This window comes from Canis lupus, chromosome 11 (genome assembly GCF_048164855.1).
Source record: "Canis lupus baileyi chromosome 11, mCanLup2.hap1, whole genome shotgun sequence".
NCBI classification, from domain to species: domain Eukaryota; kingdom Metazoa; phylum Chordata; class Mammalia; order Carnivora; family Canidae; genus Canis; species Canis lupus.
In genome coordinates this window covers 64,333,227-64,355,986 of record NC_132848.1, presented here as the reverse complement: position 1 = coordinate 64,355,986, position 22,760 = coordinate 64,333,227, and the positions used below count along the sequence as shown (strand labels likewise).

General features: G+C 39.0%; 1 protein-coding gene, 1 non-coding gene and 1 pseudogene across 4 annotated transcripts in view; 2 read left to right on the top strand and 1 right to left on the bottom strand.

The window, feature by feature from the left end:
• Window positions 1–22,760, top strand: part of USP34 (ubiquitin specific peptidase 34) — a 244,806-nt gene that overhangs the window by 5,248 nt on the left and 216,798 nt on the right. The window lies entirely within an intron of this gene.
• LOC140600316 (mitotic checkpoint protein BUB3-like) lies at window positions 8,082–10,347 on the top strand (annotated as a pseudogene).
• LOC140600549 (U2 spliceosomal RNA) lies at window positions 12,226–12,416 on the bottom strand. The gene has a single exon (XR_012003756.1). It is a non-coding gene; the product is annotated as a U2 spliceosomal RNA (small nuclear RNA).

Genomic DNA, 22,760 nt, shown 5'->3' with positions numbered 1-22,760 from the left:
CCCTTTAATTAATCATACATTTCTAGAGTCTTTTTGATATTAAGAGTATAGGCACTAAATTCATTAATATTTTTTGGTTGACCTCTACTTCTAAAATTTGAAGTGATTCTTAAAATTGGAAATCTGATTTTACAGTACAAAGTTCCAAATTATGAATTATTATTTGGTGATCTAGCTAAGTATATATCCTCTTTTTTTTTTTTTTTTTTTTTTTTTAAGATTTTTATTTATTCATGAGAGACACAGAGAAGGAGGCTCCATGCAGGGAGCCCAATGTGGGACTTGATCCCGGGACTCCAGGATCAATCCCTGGGCCGAAGGCAGATGCTCAACCGCTGAGCCACCCAGGCGTCCCAGTGTATATCCTCTTAAACCAATTAATATTTGAAGTAGTGTTCATGATTTCTTTTCTAAGATTTTATTTATTCATGAGAGACAGAGAGTGGCAGAGACATAGGCCGAGGAAGAAGCGGGCTCCCCACCCGGAGTCTGATGCGGGACTTGATCCCAGAACCCTCGGATCACGCCCTGTGCCAAAGGCAGATGCGCTCAACTGCTGAGCCACCCAAGCGTCCCTGTTCATGATTTCAATTCGTATATTTTTATAACTTAGAAACCATAAAGTACTAAAAACGTGTAGTATGTTAATGTAGGTTATCTGCATTGTCAGTGGTAATTGTTAATTAGCTTTAGCACTATATTCATTAAACATTAATTTTTCTTGTATGTTTAATGATAATACCCATATATCTGATTTAAAAGTATTTCTAATGTGTGTGTTAGTGTGTACTAGTAAGACTTTTTACATTTTCAGAAAGAGAAAGGAACTTTTTCAATAATGGCTTGACCAAGATGTGACAGACCTGAGAAAAATGAGTTGCCTCTCTTTTTAAAATTTTCTTAATTATAAACGTTGCATATTCTGATTGTAGACAATCTGAAAACTGTAAATCTAATCATCCACTGATGATTCCTGTTGATGCTCTGAAATATTTTTGGTACACATTTACAATTTTTTTTTTAAAAGATTTTATTTGACAGAGTGAGCATGAACTGGGAACAGGGGCAGAGTTGAGAGGGGCAGAGAGAAGCAGACTCCCCACTGGGCAGGGAGCCTCACTCTGGGCTCTATCCCAGGACCCTGGGATCATAACTTGAGCTGAGGGCAGATGCTCAATCGACTGAGCCATCCAGGCACTCACACATTTACATTTTTTTAATTTTTTATTTTTTACATTTACATTTTTGAGAATGTGATATATATAGTTTAATATGTAGTTTGTTTTGTTTTGTTTTAAGATTTTATTCATTTATTCATGAGAGACAGAGGAGAGAGGCAGAGACACAGGCAGAGGGAGAAGCAGGCCCCACGCAGGGAGCCCGACATGGGACTCTCGATCCCGGGTCTCCAGGACCAGGCCCTGGACTGAAGGCGGCGCTAAACTGCTGGCTGAGCCACCCAGGCTGCCCATGTAGTTTGTTTCACCCAATGTTTTGTTTGATTGTTTTCCTTATTAACCTGTTTTGAAAATATACTTTTTGTCTGTACAGTATTTCATTTTGTACAAGACTTAATATTTTCCTATTGTATGTTTGTTTCCAATTCTTACGAATAATGCTGCAAATGAGCAGCCTGTACATAAATCTTTTATTTACATTACTGTGTTTTTTTAGCTAGGTTTGTATAAGTGATCACTGTGTCAAAAATATAAACATCTTTTGTTGTCTACTTGTTCAGAAAGGATATACTGATTTCCATTATTTAAGCATTGTCTGCATAATGTGGGCACTTTACTTGTACTGTATATTATCCTTGAAAAAGTGTTATTTTGGTGAAAGTTGTAGTAGCCAGTTACTGGTAAGTTTAAACACTTGTATTTTTATTGGCTATTTGCATTTTTTAATACATTGCCTGTGTTTTTTCCTACTTCTCAGGTTTTAATGTTTTATGTGATTACCTTATGAGTTGCTCGTTTATTTATTTTTTAAAAGATTTTATTTATTCATTCATTAGACACACACAGAGAAACAGAGAGGCAGAGAGGCAGAGACACAGGCAGAAGGAGAAGCAGGCTCCATGCAGGGAGCCCAACATGGGACTGGATCCCTGGACTCCAGGATGATGCCCTGGGCCGAAGGCAGGGCACTAAACTGCTGAGCCACCCAGGGATCCCCGAGTTGCTCATTTATTAACCATAGCATCTCTTGGTTGTATTCACCACATCCATTTTTTTCATGTCCCCCACACCTTTTTTTTTTTTTTTAAAGATTTATTTATTTATTCATTCAGAGAGAGAGAGAGAGAGGCAGGCAGAGACACAGGCAGAGGGAGAAGCAGGCCCCATGCAGGGAGCCCGATGTGGGACTCGATCCTGGGTCTCCAGAATCACACCCTGGGCTGCAGGCGGCGCTGCTGCGCCACTGGGGCTGCCCCTCCCCACACCTTTTTAAATGTAGTCTCTACATCCAGTGTGGGGCCCTGAGATCGAGTGTTGGATGCTCTGCTGACTGAGCCAGCTAGGCGCCCCTTTCCTGTTTTTCTGTTCTTTTTTGTTTGTTTGTTTTGGTGTTTTTAATTATAGGTCTTTAAAAAATGTTTTTTATTGTTCAGCTTCTTCTGCAGAGTTGCCTTCTAAAACACGGTATATGATTATCATATGACCTGCTTAAACCATCATAGATCTTCATTGCTTGAAGAATAAAATTCTAACTTCTCTGCCTGACGTATATGATAGCAGAGTTTGGGCCAAACTCCTCTTCCTAGCTTCAAATCCCACTTTTTTGGTGAGGCCTTCTTAACTGTTTCCCAACCTCTCTTGAAATGACTTATATCCTTTAGTTTAGAATATGTACTTTCATTATATAGCCCTTTTTCCGTTTTAAAAAAAATTTTTTAAAAGGTTTTATTTATTCATGAGAGACACAGAGAGGGAGAGACGTAGAGAAGCTCGTCCCTACAGGGAGCTTGATGTGGGACCTGATCCCAGAGTTTTGGCATTCTTTTTTTTTTTTTTTAAAGTTAACATTAGCCTTCCTTGCTGGATGATGAGCCCCTTACAGTCAGGGGTCATGTTTTCTTTTCCCAGTCCTTAAAGTAGTGCCTTGTAGAGGATAGGTGAGCATTTTAGGTAATGAAAGGTTTTTGTAGAAGAAAGATGGGATTGTCTAGTTAAATCAGTATTCTTGGGCCTGTAATCGAAAATAACTTGAAAAAGAAAATAACTTGAATATTTTTTAACATAAGCTCTGCACTCAACAAGGGGCTTGAACTCACACCCACAAGGTCAAGAGTTACATGTGCCACTGACAGCCAGCCAGGTGCCCCTAACCAGTAGTGGTTTAGGTATGAGTTTCTGGCTGAAGTATGCTGTAGGTGAGGACTGTATCATATCTATTGCTTTTTATTACCTTATTCATGAATTGTTAGGTATATGCTTATGAAAAATACCCTAAGCAACTCTGTTCTAAATTAAGATGCATTGCAAGATTTTTTTTTGGGAAAAAAAAAATCAAATAGTATAGAAAATTATAAAGAAAATTAGGAAAAGGGATCCCTGGGTGGCGCAGCGGTTTAGCGCCTGCCTTTGGCCCAGGGCGCGATCCTGGAGACCTGGGATCGAGTCCCACATCGGGCTCCCGGTGCATGGAGCCTGCTTCTCCCTCTGCCTATGTCTCTGCCTCTCTCTCTCTCTCCTCTCTCTCTCTCTGTGTGACTATCCTAAATAAATAAAAATTAAAAAAAAAAAACTTTTAAGAAAATTAGGAAAATCTGAAACTGCTTATCAAAGAAATTGTCCATGTTTTAATAAGCATCTCTTAAGTCATTCCTGGTTTCTATAACTTTCCTAATACATACTACTTATGTAAAAAGCAAATTACATGCTCTATATTTCTGTATCATTTTTTATTAAGATATAGGCATCTTTTTATGTTAACATCCACTTTATAATTTTTAATGGCTTCAGTGTAGTCTTCCATTATTTGGTCCTACTGTAACTTAACTAGTCCTCTGTTGATGGGCATTTGGGTTTTTGGAAGTCTTTGTGTTATTGTTTGAATATTACCTTGAGGGATCCCTGGGTGGCGCAGCGGTTTGGCGCCTGCCTTTGGCCCAGGGCGCGATCCTGGACACCCGGGATCGAGTCCCACGTCGGGCTCCCGGTGCATGGAGCCTGCTTCTCCCTCTGCCTGTGTCTCTGCCTCTCTCTCTCTCTCTCTCACTGTGTGCCTATCATAAATAAATAAAAAATTTAAAAAAAAATGAATATTACCTTGAATATGGTCTGTGAAGTCAGATTGTTGAGTAGCTCATACAGCATGTCTGGAAGGAAATTTGACAATGTGCTAAAACTTAACAATAGTGCATCAGTATATTGGCTTTATAGTCTTAAAGTTTGACTCCTAGGTCTGTGGGGCTGTTTTAGCAATGTAGCAGTGTACTGGTTCTAAACCACCATAAGAAAATAGATACTTTTTATTCTGGGTAATTTTGCTTGTCAGACTCATAAACCATATTCTGATTACTGAGAAAGTTTCAGTAACCAATGATGATTGTAAGAATATAGGAGCAAAAACTCAGAATAAATTTAGACTTAAGAAAATGCTAAGACAATAGGGGTTTTGAAGCTGTGTTCAAAGTAAGAGTATCATTAAGGGGTTAGTGGGCCCACTGTTTGATGGAGTGGCATAATACAGCAGTGGTGGTATTGGTCAGAACAAAGTTGTTTTATTCTAATCATACCTTGTTTCTACCCCCCCCCTTTTTTTAAAAGATTTTATTTATTTATTCATGAGAGAGAGGCAGAGATATAGGCAGGAGGAGAAGCATGCTCCCTGTGGGAAGCCCGATGCGGGACTCGATCCCAGGACCCAGGGATCATGACCCGAGCCACCCAGGTGCCTGCCTATTTCTCTTTTAAGAGGAGTCACCAGACATGTAGGATAAAGTCTATATTAAGCGGGAATCTAATCTTTAGATTGGTGAGGAATGGTGAGAGTTTTGTTAGTGGTGTTAAAATCTCCAGGTCTGGGCAGATTACATCCAGTGAAGGTGATACAGTTTTGGTTGTGTGTGATTGTGAAGCTCTAGCTGAGTTTCCTGGAGAGCAGAAATTGGCAAGTATTGTTTTAGGTTATTTTTTCCCCATTATTTTGGGAAATAGAAGAGAAACTTTCCACTACTGAATAATCACTTAGTAGTGAGTGAAATGATGGTAAAAAATTGGAATGACACTAAGTAACTTAAAACAATGTCATTTTTTTTTTTTGCCTTAGAAACCAATATGATAAAACATGGAAATTCTATATGTATGACCTATTTTGATTATATCAATGTGATAGAATCTTATGCCATCCTGGTAGAGAAGATGAAATGTATTTTTGTTGTTGTTTTAGAGGGACTTGACTGGTGGCAAGCCACAGGATCTTGGCCTTAATTCTTTCCTCTTCAGGATTTTCAGTAATGATTTTTGGTTTGTAAACAGTTCTTGGAATGTAATTGTTGCTATTTCACGGAAGTGAAGGGGATTTCAGAACTTTTTCCCTTTTAAAAAATTAAAAAATTAATTTACTTTAATTTGTTTTATAAATTGGAGTTGTATGTAAGGTTTCTTTTGGGGAGAACACGGTGTAGCTGCTTTTAAAATAATTTTGAAGGGGTGCCTGGGTGGCTCAGATGGTTAAGTGTTTGCCTTTAGCTCAGGTTAGATCTCCAGGACCTGGGATCTAGCCTTGAGTTGGGCTCCCTGCTCAGCAGGGAGTCTGCTTCTCCCTCTCTCCCTGTTTTCTCTCTCTCTCTCTCTCTCTCTCTCTCTCTCTCTTTGAGAAGCTTGACGATGGGAGTTGGAAGACTCATGAAAAACTGACAAAGGAACTATGGAGAGATTAATTCTGGTTAAGTGGATTAGGCAAGGTTTCAAGGAAGATGGAAGATTGAATTGGGCCTTTAACTGCTAGGAATAGTTGTTGGGAATAAGGGAAGTGGAATGGTTTACCACTATTTGTGATGTAGCCACTGCTAGCCTCATTCCCTTGCTTTGTGCTTTCTCTCAGGGATGTTATTTGCTGCCATGATGAGCCTTTATGCATGCCTGGTATTTATCACCTTACTATGCCTTCAAGTCTCAACCTAAATGTTACTTTTTCAGAAAGGCCTTTCTTGAACATACAATGTAAAGTATTTCTGATTTTTTTTTAAGTTTTTACTTTATTTAATTATTTATTAATTGATTCTCCACACCCAGTATGGGGCTCAAACTTGTGATCCAGGGATCAAAAGTTGCATGCTCCTCTGACTGAGCCAGCCAAGTGCCCCTAAAGTAATTCTGGTTCTTATCCTTTGTAGCATTTTCTACAGTTTAGAGTTAGGTATTTTTGTTGTTTTATGTTTTTGAATTTTATAAGACAAATTCTGTGGTTGCGACTATTCACTGTTTCTTTTTTTATGGGTCTTTTTTTTTCTTTTAAGTATTTTTATTTATTCATGAGAGAGAGAGAGAGAGGAAGGAGGAGACCTAGGCAGAGGGAGAAGCAGGCTCCCTGTGGGGAGCCCCATGTGGGACTCAATTCCAGGACCCTGGGATCATGACCTGAACCAAAGGCAGATGCTCAACCACTGAGCCACCCAGGCGTCCCTATTAACGAAGTTTCATAGTGCCTGCACATACAAGGATCAATACTTACTTTTGCACATACTTTAACAATACTTATTGTTAAAATGCTGAAAAATCTTAAGATTGGTGGAGGTAGGTAATGGAATGGAAATCAAGGGTAGGCTGGATGTGTGGTAGTTTTTCCTGCTTTCTGAATCTACTTGGATATTTCACATTCTGTCAGTCCTTTAGTGACAGCCTGCTTACCACCCCCAGTCATAAAAAGGTACTTCACTGATTAAAAAAAACAAAACAAAAAAAAACCCAAAACCCTAATTTTGTTGTCAAGATGTATGTTTATTTTTTAATTTCTGAATATCCCTTGATATTTACACCCATGGGTTAAAAATGGAAGATTGGTAATTACCTTCTGAACCAGGTAGGACTTTGTTGTAAGGATCAGAAAGAAAAGAACTTCTTTGGTGGAAAAAAGGATTTTTCCCCCTAAGCTATAAATAAGCAGTTCAGGTGTGTGCTGTCTTTGGGTGTGGTCTATTCCTTATCTGTGGATTCATAACATTATCAAGACTTCATTTCTTTTTGGCTTGCTCTCTGTGCTTCCTTGGTTTGACCTCAGTTTGGCTTTTCTCATGGTAGCAGAAATGGCTACTTCACCATCTGTATACCACTGTTTGAAAATCATGTTTTTGTTTTTAAATACTTTATTTATTTATTCATAAGAGACATAGCGGGAGAGGCAGAGACATAGGCAGAGGGAGAAGCAGGCTGACTCCATGCAGGGAGCCCAGTGTGGGACTCGGTCCCAATCCCGGGACTCCGGGATCACGCCCTGAGCTGAAGGCAGGTGCTTAACTGCTGAGCCACCCAGGCATCCCGAAAATCGTGTATATAGTATACAGAGGACGGGCACCTGGGTCGCTTAGTGTTTGAGCATCTGCCTTTGGCTCAGGTCATAATCCCGGATCCTAGGATGGAGTCCCACATCAGGCTTCCCTCAGGGAGCCTGCTTCTCTCTCTGCCTGTGTCTCTGCCTCTCTGTGTCTCTCATGAATAAATAATTAAAATAATTTTATTTAAATAATTAAAATCTTAAAAAATACAGAGGAAAAGAGAATCTCTTCTGAAACCTGTATTTGATGGCAAATGGCATTTCATATATCATTGGCTTACATGTTTTTGGACTTACTCATGAATAAGAGCTCTGAGTGGTTGGGCTTTAGTTGGCTTAAACTAATCAACTCATTTTTGAAACTGATCCCACTCAAACCTCATAGCTAAAAAAAAAATTTTCCCCCAAAATTTGGTATGTTGTGAGTGTGAAGAAGGTAAGATTGTTTCTGGGCAGCAAACATGTGCATATCTAATACGTTATGCTGTATTGAAAGCTTAATATGAGTGCTCCGAGGGAAGCAAGGAGGTTGGAGCGGCAGCGGGTGGCGGCGGTCAAGTTGCTTCTGAGGGGAGGCCAAGATGATGGGCTCGAATGAGTTCAACCTGAACTAGCGCTCGAGGACAGCATCTCCTCCGTGAAGTTCAGCCCCAACACCTCCCAGTTCCTGCTGGTCTCCTCCTGGGATATATCAGTGCGCCTCTATGATGTGCCAGCCAACTCCATGCGGCTCAAGTACTAGCACACCAGCGCCGTACTGGACTGCTCCTTCTATGATCCAACACATGCTTGGAGTGGGGGATTAGACCATCAATTGAAAATGCATGATTTGAACATCGATCAAGAAAACCTTGTTGGAGGATCCCTGGGTGGCGCAGCGGTTTGGCGCCTGCCTTTGGCCCAGGGCGCGATCCTGGAGACCCGGGATCGAATCCCATGTCGGGCTCCTGGTGCATGGAGCCTGCTTCTCCCTCTGCCTATGTCTCTGCCTCTCTCTCTCTCTCTGTGTGTGTGACTATCATAAATAAATAAAAATTAAAAAAAAAAAAAAAAAAAAGAAAATCTTGTTGGAACCCATGCGATGCCCCTATCAGATGTGTTGAATACTGTCCAGAAGTAAATGTGATGGTGACAGGGAGTTGGGATCAGACAGATAAATTGTGGGATCCCAGAACTCCTTGTAATGCAGGGACCTTCTCTCAGCCTGAAAATGTGTGTACCCTCTCAGTGTCTGGAGACCAGCTGATTGTGGGCACTGCAGGCTGCAGTCTTGGTGTGGGACTTACGGAACATGGGCAATGTGCAGCAGTGCCGCGAGTCCAGACTGAAGTACCAGACTCGCTGCATACGAGCATTTCCAAACAAGCAGGGTTATGTATTAAGCTCTATCAAGGGCCGAGTGGCATTTGAGTACTTGGACCCAAGCCCTGAGGAACAGAAGAAGCATGCCTTCAAGTGTCACAGACTAAAGGGGAACAGTATTGAGCAGATTTACCCTGTCAATGCCATTTCCTTTCACAACATCCACGATATGTTTGCCACAGGTGGCTCTGATGGATCTGTAAACATTTGGGATCCATTTAACAAAAAGCGACTGTGCCAGTTCTATCAGTACCCCACCAGCATTGCGTCCCTTGCCTTCAGTAATGATGGGACCACGCTCGCAATAGCATCGTCGTATATGTATGAAATGGATGACATGGAACATCCTGAAGATGGAATTTTCATTTGCCAAGTGACAGACGCAGAAACAAAACCCAAGTCACCATGTACTTGACAGGATTTCATTTACTTACATGCCATGTTGATGATGATAAAACAGTTCGTATCACCCCCCCAAAAAAAAGAAAGCTTAATATATTTTTTGTGGTTTTATAACTTTGACAATCAATGATTAGTTCTCATCCACATTGATCTGTCTATAGATTTCTGAACGTGTTGACATGTACATAGGTAACCAATAGATAGGATTTGTTTTGTGAATTTTTATGTTTTCTGGCCATCTGTATGTGGATATGGTATGGGACATTCGTTATTGCTTTGGCCTGGAAAGCTTTGTTGATACTGGTATCAGTGTTGACATCTAGAGTTCTCTTCTCTGGCAAACTTCTAGGTCTCTGGGTGCCCAGGAGTCACACTTGTTGAAGCCCACACGGTGAATGTACTTGTGAATGTGTGTTCTGTAGTGACTCTTGTTGATGGCAGAATGGCCCACCTCTCCACCCTTCTTTGTGGGGAGGCTTTCTGCTGGGCCCAAGTTGGAAAGTTGAAAATCCTTTCTTTTTCTCTTTTTCTTTTCTTTTCTTTTCTTTTTTTAAACTATTTCTTAGTCTACGTACTGAGTACATTATTTGAAAAAAGTCTTCACTATTTTTTTTTAACATCACTGTTGATATATATATTCAACATAAAAAAATACATTAAACGTTTAACTTGGTTAAGCACTGTGCTGAAGACTGTAGTAGATATAGAAATAAATTTAGATGTATATCTCCTCTTAAGGAAAGTTGGAGTCCAATAAGGATGAGGCAGTAGGATGGTAACTGATTGATGTCTGGAATGTGATAGACTTGAGTTAAAATGCTATTCCTGTCATTTATTAAATCTCTGGCTTTGGTTAAGTTCCTTAACCTCGTAATGACTTCTTCCTTATTTGGAAATGAGGATGATACTTAATCCTCACAAAATCTCTATCAAGTGTAATTAAGGTAGTAAGATAATGCACATAAACACCTAACAAAGTGCCAGCATAAGATAAACTGTGTGAGAGAGAGAGAGAGAGAGAGAGAGAGAGTTATTAACTGACATGAGTTATTTCAGTTAAGTTTTGTGGTAATAGTAAACATAGTATGACTTTTTTTTTTTTTGAGATTTTATTTTATTTTATTTTATTTTATTTTATTATTTTTTTTTTTTAAAGATTTTATTTATTTATTCATGATAGTCACAGAGAGAGAGAGAGGCAGAGACACAGGCAGAGGGAGAAGCAGGCTCCATGCACCGGGAGCCCGATGTGGGATTCGATCCCGGGTCTCCAGGATCTCGTCTTGGGCCAAAGGCAGGCGCCAAACCGCTGCGCCACCCAGGGATCCCTGAGATTTTATTTATTCATGAGAGAGACAGGGAGAGAGGCAGAGACACAGGCAGACAGAGAAGCAGGCTCCATGCAGGGAGCCCAACGTGGAACTTGATCTCAGGTCTCCAGGATTACACCCTGGACCGAAGGCAGACGCGTAACTGCTGGGTGCCCCTGGTATGACTTTCTTGAAACTTCACAAAATATTGTCTCTGGTTTATTATTTTTTTTAATTAAATATTTTATTTATTCATGAGAGACACAGAAAGAGGCAGACACATAGGCAGAGGGAGAAGCAGTCTGCCTGTGGGGAGAGCCTGATGTGGGACTCCATCCAAGGACCTCAGGATCACCACCTGAGCCAAAGGCAGATGCTCAATCCCTGAGGCACCTAGGTGCCCCGTCTCTGGTTTATTCCCCCCCCCCCCCCCGGTTTATTTTCTTATATTTCTCCAGGACCTTGCTCTTTTAAGCTCTTTTTTCCTCCAGTGTCTTAAGTTCTCCTGAAGCTTCTGAAATCTGGCTTCTGCTGTTGCCTAAAAACTATATTGTCACAGGTTACCAGTGGCTGCCTTTTACCAAGCAAATGGGGAGTTTTTTTCCCCTATAATTTTCACATTGGTCAGTGCTTTCCCTTTGTTTCACTTATTGTTTGGTGCTTATGGTTGTGATGTATATGATTGTTGTAGGAAGTTTTAAAGAACTAGTATACATCAATAAAACATAATTACTTTGTTAAAATTCTAGTATATCATTCTAGCTATTCTGTGACTATATAAAATTGAGTTTTTTTTTTTAATGATTTTTTTTATTCATGAGAGGCAGAGAGAGAGAGAAAGAGGTAGAGGAAGAAACAGGCTCTATGCAGGGAGCCCAATGTGGGATTCGATCCTGGGACCACGCCCTGAGCCAAAGGGAGACACTAAACTGCTGAGCTACCCAGGCGTCCCTAAAATTGAGTTATGTATTCTGTTTCCTTTTTTTTAAATGGTCATTTTCTCATATCCTTCTAAGAACGGAATTTAACGGCAGCCTACTTCTAGTTTTTGCATATAACACGTATTTAACTAGCGTTTTTCTGTTTAAAACAAAACAAACCCCAAAACCAAAAAGCAAAAAAGCAATGAAACTGTCCTTGAGTATAGAAATCCAGATCATGTTCTAGGTCAAAAGGTAAAAAATTTTAAGGCTTCTGATTGCTAAAAACCTTGAAAGGTTATACTAATGTACCCTGTCAGTAGTATTTGAGAATGCTTGTGTTTTTGCATTAAATATTCTATTTTAAAAAATCCATATAGAGGGGGAAAAACAGAGTTGCTATCCCAAACTATTTGGTTTCTGCAAGAGTTTGGATATTGAGGATATTTGCATTATTTGTATTGTGACATATTTGGTTCCTGAGTGAGTTGTCTGCTACTTAGAAAGGCTTTTCTCTGAGATCAGATATTTGATTAATTTTTTTTCTAGCTTTTTAATGGATTTGTTGAATTTTTAATCTGTCTGGAATTTATTTTGATCTAAATTAAGTGGGATCTGACTTTACCTTTTCCAAATAATACTCAGTGGTCTTAGCATCTTCTTTTTCCCAGTGATTTGAAATGCCGCTTTTGCTTGCTTGCTTGCTTGATTTATTTATTTATTTACTTACTTACTTACTTACCGTTCCTGGAAGTACTGCAATACCAGGTCAATGCGTGGAGTGGACAGAGCAAGCTCCTATTCCATCTCCCTGCTCCAAAAATCCATTTAATATATTGTCCTTTGATAGAGGACGTATCAGATATTAAACTGATAAGAACAGATACTACACTTGATCTTAGCCAAAAGGCCGAGAAGCGATTGTTTTACTTATTTTTAAAGGTTTATTTATTTTAGAGAGGGGGAGAGAGATAGCGCCCTGCAAACAAGAGCTTGCATGTGAGCAAGATGGGGAGGATGGAGAGGGAGGGAAGGTGAGGGAGGAAGAGAATCTCCACCACACTGCCCCACAGAGCGTGGAGCTTGTTGGGGGGGCTAGACCTCATGACCCTAAGATCATGACTTGGGCTGAAATAGAGTCAGATGCTTAATTGACTGAGCCACTCAGCCTCCCCAACTGTACATCTTAATTCACTGTATTCACAATTATGCAACCATCATCATAGTCAATTTTATTTATTTTAATTTTATTTATTTTTAAAAAGATTTTATTTATTTATTCATCAGAGAGAGAGAGAGAGAGAGGCGCACAGACACAGGCAGAGGGAGAAGCAGGCTCCCTGCACGGAGCGGGACATGGGACTCCATCCTGGGACTCCAGGATCACACCCTGGGCTGAAGGTGCCGCTAAACCGCTGAGCCACCCGGGCTGCCCCATCATAGTCCATTTTAAAATACTTTCGTCACCTCAAAAGGAAACTCCATACCCTCTAACTGTGACTCTAAATCCTCCATCCATAGCAACAATCTATTTTCTCTGTGTAGTTGTCTATTTCAAATATTTCATGTAAATGGAATCATAATATATTGTCTTTTGTGACTGACTTCTTTCACTTAGCACATTTTCAAGATTCATTCATGCTGGAGCACAAATCAGTACCTCATTCCTTTTTATGGCTGAATAATATTTCATTGTATGGTTATAACACATTTTTATCCATTAATCAGTTGAGAGATTTGGGTTCTTTTAACATGAATAATGCTTCCTTGAACATTTGTTTAAAAAGTTTTTCTGAAAAAAAAAAAAAAATAAAAAGTTTTTCTGTAGTCTTATGTTCTCATTTCTGTCAAATCTATGTCTAGGACTGGAATCATTAGGTCAGCTAGTAATTGCATTTAACTTTTTCAAAAACTGTGAGATTGTTTTTTAAATTGCTGTACCATTTTATAGTCCATTTATTTATTCATTCATTCTTTTGTCCTTTAAAGGTTTTATTTATTAGAGAGTGCATAAATAGAGGGAGGGGCAGAGGGAGAGGGAGAAGCAGACTTCTTGCTGAGCAGGGAGCCCAATGTGGGGCTAAATCCCAGTACCCCAGGATCATGACCTGGGCCAAAGGCAGGTGTTCCTTTAGATTCCCTTTAGCAGTGTATGAGGGTTTCATACATCGTCACCAACACTGGTTGGTTGGTTTTCAGATCATTATTTGTTTCTTTGGTGGGAATTTTTTTTTTTTTTTTTTACAGCTGGAATATGGAGGCAAACACTTGATATTTTGACTATTCTAGCCATCCTAGTGGATATAAAGTGGTATCTCATTGTGGTTTTATTTTTGGGGAAATTTCCCTTCAGATCCTTCACTCACTTTATAATGCGGTGTTTGTCTTTTTATTATTTGTATGAGCTTTTTTTATATATTCTAGGCATAAGTCCCTTATTAGATAGGATTTGCAAATATTTTCTCCCATATTGTGAATTATCTTTTCACTTTCTCAGTAGTGTCTTTTGGAGCACAAAATATATATATTTTTTAATTTATTTATTAGTGGGACGCCTGGGTGCCTCAGTGGTTGAGCGTCTGCCTTCAGTTTGGGGCGTGATCTGGGAGTTCCAGCTCGAGTCCTGCATCGGGCTTCCTGCTTGGAGTCTGCCTCTCGTCCCTCTGTCTATGTCTCTGCTTCTCTCTCTCTCTGTGTCTCTCGTGAATAAATGAATAAAATCTTAAAAAAAAAAAAGAAAGATTTATTTATTGGAGAGTGCTCGTGTGCACAAGAGACAGCACAGGGGGAGGGGCAAAGGAGAGGGGAGCTAGAGAATCTCAAGTAGACTCCATGTGGAGCATGGTCCTGTCTCATCTTGCATGAGGCTGTCCAGTTGTTGTAGCACCATTTGTAGAAAAGACATTTTCTACTGACTGGTCTTGGCATCTCTGTTGAAAATCAGTTGACCACAGATGTGTATTCTGGACTCTTCTGGACTCTAAATTCTGTCCTATTAATTTTATATCTGTCCTTTTGCCAGTACTACACGATCTTGATTAGCTTTGTAGTAAGATTTGAAATTGGAAAGTGTGAACCTTCTTTTTCAAAATTATCTTGGCTTTTTTTTTTTTTTTAACGTTTGCATTGTTCATTGCCAGTGTATAGAGATAAGCTGATTTTGTGTGTGTGTGTGTGTATTGGTATTTTGCAACCTTTTAAAACTGGTTTATTAATTTTCTTTTATGGATTCTTTAGATATTTCTCAGGATTTATACAAGATCATGTGTGTGAATGGAGACTGTTGTACTTCCCTCTTTTCAAACAGGGTATCTTTTATTTCATATATTGCTTTATTAAATCATTACCTTCATTTGGCTCCATCATTGGTTCTTAGAGTGTTATCTCTGAACCCTTAAGGGTCTAATGGAGCCTTTGAAGGGAGTCTGAGGGGTTAAAACATTATTTGCCTTTTGGTTGATATTTTCACTGATAGCTCAAAGGCATGATAGATAAAACTGTTGGCTGCATTGCAGGAAATAAGGCTGTGGTGATGTAGAAAATGGTTGGAGTTCAGAGCCAATGGCCAAGAAAAATTTGAGAATAATAAAAGGTGGTTTTATTAAAGCCGCGGGGTCAGGACCCTGGTCAGAAAGAGCTGCACTGGGGGTGTGAGGAGTGGCTGATTTTATACTTTCAAGGTGGGGGAGGGGTTAGGGATAGCCTTAGTCTCTAAGGAATTTTGGAAGCAAGGTTTCCAGGACCTTGAGGGGGCTAGGTATTTTTAATAAAACCTTAGTTGTGAGACCTTTCAGATGTATATGGGTGGGTCATACGCTTGGAGGATGATTGCCAGCATGCATCTTGGGGGGTACAGAAGTTTCCAAAGGTATTTTTATATGTTAAAGAAGACTTAGAAGATTTTGGGGGTGGGGGAAGAGGGATGTCGGGATAATGTTAAGCTAAGATTACCTTTTGCCACTAGCAAAGTGTTAGCATCGAGGCAGCTGAGTTCCTAGAGGAATGTCACTTTGCCTATTTCAAAGACTTGTCAATGGGCTGTAAATAGTAAGGAAAATCTTTTGCCTTTGCTTCCCAAATTAGTGGCACTGAGTAGTTAACATAGTCTTCACCGCCAAGCATTAGCTGTTTGGCAAGTGATGTCCTTGATGAAGCAATGAAAATTAATCTTATTAAATCTCAGCGCTTGTGTACATGTCTTCATGTGTATGTACTGTGATGAAATGAGAAGTACATGTAAAACATTTCTCCTTCACACTGCCGTGTAAGATGGTTGTCTTAAGGAAGTGCGATCATATGATTGAGTTTTAAGCTGAACAAGCTGCTCTTTTTCCTGAAAAATGATTTTAATTTGAAAGAATGATTGACTCAAAGGTTATCCAGATTTGGGTATTTGGCAGACATTTTCTGGAATGAATGAAGCAAAGCATATCATTTCAAAGAAGACAGTGTTAGTTGCCAGAGATAAAATTGAGCTTTCAAGAAAAGATTATAATTTTGGAAAAATTGTACCTGTCACTTTGAGTTTGACAGCTACCCAGTACTTAGTTTTGAGGAGATTGAGGGGAATATTAATGATGTAATTTTTTGATACTCTGTAAAGAAATATGTCAACATAACTTAGTGATCCAGTATTTTCTGTAACACCACTGCGTGATGTTACAAAAACATTTATGGGCTGATCTATTCAGAGTGAGATAGATCGATGGATTTTAATGTATCAGTACTGACACAGTTTTAGATTTCATTTTGCAGTGTAATCTTTAAGAAATTAACAGTCATTGAGTTTTGGTGTAATATCAAAGAATAATATCCAAAATTATCTGTTAAAGCTACTAAAATACTTCTAATTCCATTTTCATATTTTTTTTAAGGATAGACTTCATATACTTAAAACAGTATTTGGCAACAGACAGAAGCCAGAAGCAGTTAATGAGAATACAGCTGTTTTCTATTAAGCCTAAAGAGGTTTTTAAAAATTTAGAAACTTGTCATCAAGCCACTAATTTTTTAATAACCCTAAAATCGGCAATGAATTGTTTATAAACTTAACACGATAAATATTGAAAGATAAAAATCGTGTAAACATAAGCTCTTTGAAGTCTTCGGTTTCTGAGCATGTAAAAGGAGTTCTAAAAACAAAGTTTTGGGGGCACCTGGGTGGCTCAGTGGTTGAGCCTTTGACTTGGGTCCCGTTCCCAGGGTCCTGGGATGGAGTCCTGCGTTGGGTTTCCTGCAGGGAACCTGCTTCTCCCTCTGCTTCTCTACTAAATAAATAAAAACAAAAACAAAACAAAGTTTCAGAACTGCTAGGCTGCATATTGAAATTTTCTTTCTTTCTTTCTTTTTTTTTTCATATTGAAATTTTCTACCTGACTCTGGGTTGCATTATTCTAATCCTTTAAGTGTGGAGATTACCTAAAGTTTAGTCTTTTGCTATGTATTTTCAGAAGAAGTTTGAAGTAAGGATTCAATCTACTAGTACTATCCTCTTTTAGACAATTCTGAGTGTGTTTCTAATCCTGATTAATTTTCCACGCATCAGTTCAATATCTTTAATTTCATGCTGGTCATTTCTACTTAAGTATCTTCCTTTGTTTTTGAATTTCAACAAAAGTGAAACTGAATCCTTCATCTTGTTCTCATATTTATCTTGTTTGCTTCTTTACCAGAACCTTTCTTAATTATGTGAGTTTCTCACACTGCAGTCTGTTTTAGTACCTTACTACTTTTCAGACTTTAGAATAGTGCCTCTGGAAATTTAATGTACATATGAATCACTTGGAGATTTTCTTTAAAATGCAGATTCCAACTCTGGCGGTTTGAAATTTTGCCTGAAATTTCTTCATCCTAATAAACTTCCAGATGATGCTGATGCTATTGGTCCTTGGGATGCACTTTGAGTAGCAAAGCCGTAGAATACTTTCAATTTCACTTAAACTACTCCTGTCTTTTATAATGCTGTTGTAGTGTGTTTTTTTAAATTTTTTTTTTAACTTTTATTTATTTATGATAGGCACACAGTGAGAGAGAGAGAGGCAGAGACACAGGCAGAGGGAGAAGCAGGCTCCATGCACCGGGAGCCCGACGTGGGACTCGATCCCGGGTCTCCAGGATCGCGCCCTGGGCCAAAGGCAGGCGCCAAACCGCTGCGCCACCCAGGGATCCCATGTAGTGTGTTTTAATTAATTAATTAGATTTTAAAAATTACGACCTTATTAATTTATAAGGTCAGTATTCATTTAGATTTACCCTTTTTGTTGCTTTTCATTCTTTATTTCATCATTGGGCTTTTATCTGGGATCATTTTTCTTTTAGCATTTCTTTTGGTGTGGTTTTGCTGTTGATGGTTTTTCCCTATTTTGCTTGTCTTCTAAAATGAAGGGCAATGATTACATTTTCATACAAGCAAACACTGAAATGGGTTATTAAATTACAGATTGGCAGTTACTATTGCTTCTCTCATTGAGCACCCCCCCTTCCCCCCCCCCCCACCGTTTAAATTTTTTCTTCTGCGAAGTCAGCCCTCAGTTTTGCTTCCTTGAAGGTAAGTTTCTGTTTGATTGATTGATTTAAATATTTTTCTTTTTGTCTTAGGTCTTAAGGTTTTAGCAGTTTTACTCTGGCGTGTCTGTATCTGTTTTTGTATTTGCTTGGAATTTATTCTTGATTTTGGTTTGACTTACTAACAATTAGTTTCAGAAGTATGTAGCCATTATCTCTTCAGATAGAGATCCTGCCTCATGGTTTCGTCATCTTTTGGGCCTCCATTTACATAAATGGTATGCTTTTCACCATCTTCCTTTCTCTTGATCTCTTCTGTATTTTCCATCCTTTTGTCATTTTGTTAAATGTATACACCCATGTAAGCACTACCAGAATTCAATATTTCTGCCAATCCACCATTCTTGTAACTGGTGATATGCTTTTCTCTCCCCAGCTTTATTGAGGTGTAATTGACATATAACATTGTATAAGTTTACAGTGTATGATGTGATGGTTTGATAATATACATACATTGCAAAATGATTACCACATTAAACATCCATCACCTCACATAATTCTCTCTCTCTCTCTCTCTCTTTTTTTTTTTTTTGGCTTTGGCAGCAGGGACATCTGAGATTTACTCTTAGTAACTTAAACACACACATATAGTTTATAATACAGTATTATAAATTGTTTATTTATTTATTTTTTTAGTAATCTTTACACCCAGTGTGGGGCTTGAACTCATGACCTTGAGATCAAGAGTTGCATATTCTGAGCCAGCCAGATGCCCCATATAATGCGGTATTATTGATCATGGTTATCACGCTACCACCTGCTTATACATTGGATTCCAAATATTTAATCATCTTATAATTAGAAGTTTGGACCCTTTGACTAACATCTTGTGCTTAGTTTGATGTAGTCTTACTTGTCTATTTTTACTTCCATTGCTTGTGCTCTTGGTATCCTATCCAAAAAAAAACATTGTCAAGACCAGTGCCTTTGCTTTTTTCCCCCGCGTTCCTGATTTTAGGTCTTACAGTCAAGTCTTTAACCCACTTAGAGTTAATTTGTGTTTGTGTAAGATAAAGATCCAGTTTTATTCTTTCGCCTATGGATATCTAGTTTTCCCACCATCATGTATTGAGTATTCTTGGCTCTGTTAACAAATATTAGTTGACCACATATGCATGGATTTGTTCCTGGCCTCTCCATTCTGTTCCTTTGGTCTCTGTGTCTGTTTTTATGCCAACACCATACTGTTTTGATTTTTAGAGCTTTGTAATATAATTTGAAATCAGGAAATGTGATGCCTCCAGCCTTGTTCTGAGGATTGCTTTGTGGTTTTATTTGAATTTTACAATTCTTTCTTTCTTTCTTTCTTTCTTTCTTTCTTTCTTTCTTTCTTTCTTTCTTTCTTTCTTTCTTTCTTTCTTTCTGATTATTTATTTATTTATTCATGATAGACATAGAAAGAGAGAGAGAGGTAGACACAGAGGGAGAAGCAGGCTCCATGCAGGGAGCCCAGTGTAGGACTGGATCCTGGGACCCCAGGATCGTGCCCTGGGCCAAAGGCAGGCACCGAACCGCTGAGCCACCCAGGGATCCCCGACAACTTTTTAATTCTATAAAAAATTCCTTTGGAATTTTGAGGGATTGCATTGAATCTAAATCTACAGATGGCTTTGGGTAGTATGGGCATTTTAACAGTATTCTTCTGATTCATGAACACATGATATCTTTTCATTTATTTCTGTCTTCAGTTTCCTTCATCGCTGTCTTAATGTTTTCAGTGTATAGACCTTTTACTTTCTTGATTAAGTTTATTCTTAGGAATTTTATTATTTTTTATGCTATTGTAAGTGGGATTGTTTTATTTCTCAGTTTGTTTTAGTCTGTAGAAATGTGATTTCTAGATGTTGATACTGTATCTTCAACTTTATTGCATTTGTTCTAACAGGTTTTTTTTGGTGGAATTTTTAGGATTTCTATATATGAGATCATATCATCTGCAAACAGAGACAGTTTTACTTCTTCCTTTCCAGTCTTGATGCTTTTTATTTTTTCTTACCTGATTGTTGTGGGTAGGACTTCCCAGTACTGTATTGAACAAAGAATGGTAAGAGTGAGCACTCTTCTTTTATTCCTTCTCCTTAAGAAGGTAAGCTTTCAACCATTCACATTCAGTAGATGGTTTAGTGTGGGCTTGTCATATATGGCTATTTTGGGTTCATGGATGCAACTCCACCTCGTGTTTGTGTGAAGCTTCCACACACTTCAGACCCCAGTAGGTTGTCCAAGAATTCAACTCAATTCTGCTCATTTCTGACACTGTTTACTCTGAGATATTCCATAGATAAAGGGCTCAGTCCCCTCCACTTGAGATACCATTTGTAATCCTAGATTGTTACCTTTACTTCTTATCTGCTGGTTGTAAATCAGACATTCCCACAACCCCCTCATTGGTTTCAATTAATTTCTTAAAACAGCACACAGAACTCAGGCAGCCTATTAACTTACTGCATTACCAATTTATTTATTTTTATTTATTTTTTATTTTTTATTTTTATTTATTTATTTATTTTTGCATTACCAATTTATTACAAAGGATGTTAAAGGATATGAATCAACAGCCAGATTAAGAGATACATAGACCGAGGTCCCAAACAAAGAAGCTTCTGTCCTTGTGGATCTTGGGGTATATAGCCTGGTAGCATGGGTGAACTTTCTGGTTCCCCAAACTGGATGCTCTGCAAACCATGCCCTCTGTTTTTTTAAAAAATTTTTTAAAAGATTTTATTTAAAATTTATTTTAAATAAATTATTTATTTATTTTAAAAGATTTTATTTATTTGTATATATAATTTTATTGGAGTTCGATTTGCCAACATATAGCATAACACCCAGTGCTCATCCCGTCAAGTGCCCCCCTCAGTGCCAGTCACCCCAACCCCCTGCCCACCTACCCTTCCACCACCCCATGTTGATTTCCCAGAATTAGATGTCTCTCCTGTTCAGTCGCTCTCACTGATATTTCCATGCAGGAAGCCTGACATGGAACTCTATCCCAGGTCTCCAGGATCATGCCCTGGGCTGAAGGCAGTGTAAAACCCTGAGCTACCCAGTCTACCCGCCCCCCCCCCCTTTTTTTTGTTTTAAGTCTTGTTTCCTCTATTTCTGCTCTGATCTTTATTTCCTTCTGTTAACTTTGGGCTTAGTTTGTTCTTTTTTTTTTTTTTTTAAAGATTTTATTTATTTATTCATGAGAGACAGAGAGAGAGAGAGAGAGAGAGAGAGAGGCAGAGACATAGGCAGAGGGAGAAGCAGGCTCCATGCACCGGGAGCCCGATGTGGGATTCGATCCCAGGTCTCCAAGATCGCGCCCTGGGCCAAAGGCAGGCGCCAAACCGCTGCGCCACCCAGGGATCCCTAGTTTGTTCTTTATTAGTTTCTCTAGGTGTAAAGTTAGGTTTGAGATTTTTCTTTTTCTTTTTTAAGATTATTTATTTTAGAGAGAGGGAGAACATGCATGCATGAGCAGGGAGAGGGGCAGAAGGAGAGGAAAAGAGAGAATCCAAAGTGGGCTGCCCTCTGAACATGGAGCCCATTGTGGGCTTGGGTGGCCACCACCCAAGATTACAGCTGAAATCAAAAGTTGGATGCTCAACCGACTGAGCCACCCAGGTGCCCCTATTTTTCTTTTGTTTTTTTGTGTTTTGTGAGAGAGAAAAAAGGTTGCTGGGGCAGAAGGAGAGAATCTTCCAGCATACATCATGCCTGGTGGGGAGTCCTTTATGGGGCTTGATCTCACAACCCTGAGATCATGACCTGAGCAGAAACCAAGAGTCAGACACCTAACTGATTGTACCATCCAGGTGCCCCTATTTTTCTTACTGTAGCATTTATCACTGTAAGTTTTCCTCTCAGGATCTCTTTTGGTTCATTCCATTAGCTTCGGTATGTTGTATTTCCATTTTTGTTTCTCGAGATTTTTTTATTTTTTATTTATTTATTTATTTTTTAAATTTTTATTTATTTATGATAGTCACACACAGAGAGAGAGGGAGGCAGAGACATAGGCAGAGGGAGAAGCAGGCTCCATGCACCGGGAGCCCGACGTGGGATTCGATCCCGGGTCTCCAGGATCGTGACCTGGGCCAAAAGCAGGCGCTAAACCGCTGCGCCACCCAGGGATCCCTCTCAAGATTTTTTTAAGTAGGCTTCATGCCCAGCATAGAGCTCAATGTGGAGTTTGAACTCACAACCCCCAAATCAGGAGTTGAACACATAGAGCTCAATGTGGAGTTTGAACTCACGACCCCAAAATCAAGAGTTGGATGCACATAGGTACCTCTGTCTCTCAAGATGTTTTTTTGATTTCCCTTTGGACAATTTCTTTGACTCATTGGTTGTTCAGAAGTGTGTTGTTAAAACCCACTAGTTTGTGATTTTTTTCCCTCTTCTTACTGTTTCTAGCCACAATAGTGTAAAACAGAAAAGATACTTTGTATGATTTCAGTCTTCTTTAATTTGCTATGGCTTATTTTGTGACCTAATCTTGGAAAATGTTCTCTGTGCACTTGAAGAGAAGGTCTGTTCTGCTTTTGGATGGAATGTTCTGTGTATGTCTGTTTGATCCATTTGTTCTAACATACAGTTCAAGTCCAGTGTTTGCTTTTTGATTTTCCTGTCTGATCTATTCATTGCTGAAAATGGAGTATTGAGGGTCCCCTGCTCTTACTGTATTGTTTTTCTTTCTTTAGATGTAGTATTTGCT